This window comes from Sminthopsis crassicaudata, chromosome 4, assembly GCF_048593235.1.
Source record: "Sminthopsis crassicaudata isolate SCR6 chromosome 4, ASM4859323v1, whole genome shotgun sequence".
Lineage (NCBI taxonomy): Eukaryota > Metazoa > Chordata > Mammalia > Dasyuromorphia > Dasyuridae > Sminthopsis > Sminthopsis crassicaudata.
Genome location: NC_133620.1, coordinates 52,245,275 through 52,250,338, shown reverse-complemented (window position 1 = coordinate 52,250,338; position 5,064 = coordinate 52,245,275). Strand labels below are relative to the sequence as shown.

At 38.2% G+C, this 5,064-nt stretch overlaps 1 protein-coding gene across 2 annotated transcripts in view; it reads right to left on the bottom strand.

The window, feature by feature from the left end:
• Positions 1-5,064, bottom strand: part of PBX1 (PBX homeobox 1) — a 310,501-nt gene that overhangs the window by 222,158 nt on the left and 83,279 nt on the right. The gene's annotated exons all lie outside the window — the stretch shown is intronic.

Below are 5,064 nucleotides of genomic sequence, written 5' to 3'. Positions count from 1 at the left end.
GTAAGAGAAAACTTGCAGTCTTCATTTTTGTTCCATAAGTGAACAAATGAAGGTTGGGAGCAGGGGAATAAATATGGCTGCTCCCATGTGACCCAACACAGGGAGTCAAGTCTTCAGAAATAAACTGAGAAAAGTAAAAAGAGAGAGAGAGAGAGAGAGAGAGAGAGAGAGAGAGAGGAGAGTCTATTTGAAGCCGCATTCTAACGAACCTTAATAAGTTAATGCAGAAATCCTCCCAAGGAGTCTGGCTATAGGAGACAGTGGTCTCCACTGAATCAAAATCTGTTATGTTGTAATATAATAGATGTAAATTAAAACAGAAAATCTATCATGCCTCTAATGTACCCTGATAGCTGAGCGTGTGGATCCGTAGTAGGAGCGGCACAACGAGGAAGGGTGATATATGGCGAAGCTGGATGGAGGGTGAAAAGCGTGGCGAGATGAGCGGGAGAATGGTGCAGCCCGCGTGCGCTCCTCAGACCCAAGGGCAAGAGACGAATAAATGTTGATTAGTGTTGATTTTGTCCGACAAACGCCTGTCGAGTGACAGTTGGGCTAAGCTGCACTGAAAGAGAACCATTAATCTTGGTCTGGTTTAAGTAGAGTATATTAATTTGTGTCATTTTTACTAAGTCGTACTGAGAAAGGCCTCTTACTGCTTTGCATTTGACTGCTTTGGTGGTTTAGCCTAGTTTTCCTCCCTCCCTTGCCTGTTATCATCACCCCCCCCTTAAAACAGATACCATGGTGGCAGCAGCATATTCAAATGACACAGCAGGGGAGCAGGGGACTGAGCTCTCCTCTCTTGGATTAAGAAAATAAACTCCCAGGGTGTTGGCATAGCAACAGCATTTCAGATGAACTACTATATATTCAGTGATTAATAAATTAACATTTTTTACAGTTGTTCCTCCTTTTCTTCCCCATCTCCTCCAACCCCCTCTCCCCCCCCCCCCCACTCCCTTCACCATCTCCATGCTTCTGCTCCTCCCTCCCAGGGAAGAAGGAAAGAATTCTCAAAGAGCTCCAGGCCTTGGATAGAGATCTCACTTCAGAGTTCTCCTCTCTAAAGACAGGGCCAATAATCTGCTCATCACCCAGGAGGGGAGGGGGGCACCCACGGGGGCAGCGGTTACTCTCAGGTAGAAACTACCTCACAGGGGAAGTCTCCATCTCAACGTGTCAAAGTGAGCTCCACAAGGTTGGAAGGAGCAATGCACTCATCTTAAAGCCTCAAACCTGAATCTCACTTCCCCAGTTTTTAAAACCAAGGAGCAAGAAGAACTACTCAAAAGCAAGATACACCTGTCCCCTCTGAAGTAAAGATGTGTCAACACACAGGTTCTTCTTCATGGTTCTAGGTGTCCCCTAAAACACCATGGAAAAAGAGAGAAATTTTTGCCTATATGATGATATATAGATAGATAGGTAGGTAGATAGATAGATAGATAGATAGATAGATAGATAGATAGATAGATAGATAGATAGATATAGATATATAATGTGCTTCTAATAGCCCCAGCATGATCAATCAACAACCATTTTTTAAATATTTATTAAGTGTCAGGCGCTGTGCTAAATACTGTGAACATAAAGAAATATAAATAAAGAAAGAAAGATATAAACGGTATCTACTCTAAAGGAGTTTATGTTCTAAGGCTAAAAAAAATAGGTAAATAATTTTATTTTTGTTGTAGTTCTTCAGTCGTTTCAGATTCTTCAGATTTAGAGTTTTCTTGGCAAAGGTACTGGAGTGCCCTGCCATTTCTTTTTCTAGCTCATTTTACAGATGAGGAGACTGAGGCCCATAGGATTAAGTATCCTGTCCTGAATCATAGAATTAGGAAATTTCTGAGGCCACATTTGAACCCAGATTTTCCTGACTTCAGACCTATTGATGGGTGCCATCTAGCTGCTCCTGTAAATAAATAGTCATCTACAAGATATAAAGATGAAATGTAATCTTACAAGAAAAGTCTCTAGACATAGTCTGGAAGGAGATAGAAAGCACAAGCACAAAGTTAAAACTTAATAATTAATGCCTCTGGATTGATCAGTCCAGGGGGTTGGATTTATATTCAGATGAAGAGGCTGGACAGGATGATTTTGAAGGCTTCTCCTAACTCTAGGAAAATATGATTCAGGCACTGGTGGAGAGAGAAGAAAGGAAGAGATGCTCCCTGGCCCACAACTTATCCTTATATAAGGGACCCATATTCATGTTAAAGCACATTACATGATTTAGACTGAAAATACTTGTACTGAGAAATGACCATATTTAGTCCTTCAAAGTCTACTAAAGAATTCACTTGGTACTTAAAACATCCTCAAAACAACAAGATAATACCTTTCCCAAAGCTTCATATAAGGGATATTCTTGAGGAAGGGGATTATAAGAAAAGTAATAATACTGAGATGGAAAATGTAGTTCAGAATTTAAAAAAAGCAACATTTATATGAGTATCCACTATTAGATGCATAGCACAGGGAATCATACAAAGACCATTCAAGTTCCTCTTGATGAATTCTTCCGCCGCCATTGTAGACCCCATGCTAAATTACTAAATTCAGCCTTCCACCACCATAAAGGATGTGATGAGAAGGAATGAGTTAATGTTGCCCGAGTTCTAGATCACAATATGTGTCCGCAATCACTACATTCCCTCCTGGTCTTTAAGTCATTATAAATTTTTGGTTACATGTGTCTTGGGGAAGTTGATGGAACACAACAGATTGAGCACTAGACCTTAAGCCTCTCTGGGCTTGTATAGTGCCAAACCTACTGTGGGCTTTCAATATGTTCCACTGTAATAATGCATCTAGAAATCATGGAAATATCTGTATGTTACAGAGACAAGAAAATCAAGGTCACTGATTTAACCTTCTATCCCCAGTTTCAGTCAAGAGGTGATATGATGAACTTGAAAATGGATGCACTAGCTTTCCTAGCTCTCAATTAGAATCCCAGTATTGTGTAAAGGTCATTTTAATTCCTTAGAAAGATAAGCAGTGCAAGACAAAGGAATACAAAATAAAAACCAAGATGGAAAAGGCAATAGAAGCACTGAATGGTACACTTCCTTTGTCTTTGCAACTTCAGTAGCAATACACCTATGCCCTTAGGGTTCTGGAAAAGCTATTTAGTGGCCAAAAACATGGCAAAGTCCCAGGAATTTCCCAAAGGAAGGGTACTAGGTCATCACCAAAGTAATAATGATGGAATATGAGTATGAGTTCTGGGATGGGGGGGAGGGCAGGTAGTAAAGGAAATCAAATTAACTCCAAGAGGAGCAGGATGAAATGATGCTGTGGCTCAGACTTAAGTTAACAACAGCTTGTGATTTGTAGCTTATGTCATCGCTCTAATTTGCCTCTATACGGATGATGGCCCATGAAGGTGAGCGGTGTTATTCAGCATTGTCCAGGCTAGACTACAGCAGTGCTAACCCACAGGCGTCTGTACACAGGCCAATGCCGGACATTCTCAGCTGAAGCTGAAGCAAAACTGTTTTTCCTTATTTCTTTAATATGGAAATAACCAAATCAGAACCAAATCTGTATCTAATTCTGAAATCTGTATTATTACCATTGCTAATTACAAAGCCATCTTTATTTTACAAATTTAATATCCATTTTAATTGTTTACTGGTGTTTGTTTAAAGTGTATCTGGATGCATGTGTCTGTCTGTGAAAATATGTCTTGTTTATATGTTATCTATTGTAGATTGTAAACAGTAATGGCAGGGACTGTCTTTTTTATATCATACTTGTAAATGTGCCCACGGGCTAAGCAGTGATGAGCTTCTCCAATAAGTAAAATAATTAATTAAATAAATGGACTTGTTGGTAGCTATGTGTTTACTTCCTCTGCACACTTTTTCCTGAATTAAAACAATGAATGAATTCTCTCTTACCCTTTAAGTTCATTTTCCATTTGGAAGTGGCAATGCTTTCTATTTATTTCTCTTTTCTTCCTCCCCAACTAGTTTCCTGATTTATAAAAAAAGGTCTGTGTTTCTAGGCTTCTGTCACTGTTTACATTCAAAGGATAACAGGTTTGCCCAGAAATCACTTTGAAGACTATATGAAAATTCTCCCCGGATACAGGATTTATAAAACTGTTTGTTTTGCTTTAACTAGAACTTTCATCTGGAACCTAAGCTATTTCAGTGTCTCCTTCAAAAAATAAAATAGAGATGATAGGTTCTCTATTCAACCTACAAAGAAATAAGTATGTCAGTGTGTGGCTAAGTTTGATTTACTGTTCCTTTCTCTCCCACTATAACTTCTTCAGGTCCCTAAGACTAATTCAAGAATTCCATCTGGTTTCCCCAAATTACTTTTGCAATAACATTATAATAACTAGAAAGCAGACTTAAAAACTAGACTAACTTATTCTTATTTTTCCTAAACTGTTGTATATGATAGTGTGTCAAATTCTTAATGCTCCGATTTTACTACTCGGGTTATGAATAAAAAATTAAGTACCTAATCAAAAAATTAGCTGAGCACCTGGTACTGAGATAATACAATAATCATGTTAAAATTATTTAGACCTTGACTGGTGGCTAGATTAATTGATGGGGAAATTACAGGTTGTATACTGACAATCTGTATACACCAATAGCATAAGCTGCCCAAATCAGTATTCCCTGGGACAGCTTATTGAATGAAGAATATAAAAGTAGACTATGGTAAAGATCAAATCACTGATGTCCTAATTTGCCACATTGCCTAATTTTGTGGGACAATTTAACATTAAGCCTTAAAGGCAAGAAGGCAAACAAAGCACCAGAGTCTTCTCCAATAGAACCAAAAAAGAAAACTGTGTTTTATAGTTTTTCTTCTGCCAACTATGGAAAAGAAAAGTCTTCCAGATCTGAAATATATGTCTAAGAAAAGTCATTAATTAGTCACGTGACAATCCATAAGTACTCAATTACCTAGAATGTGACTATGGCCTGACCCATTGGCTTTGCTAAAGAAAATACAACATACCATTAAGAAAATATTCACAAATTTTTAGGTGCTAACATTATTTAATTTGCTGAACTTGCCTTTATT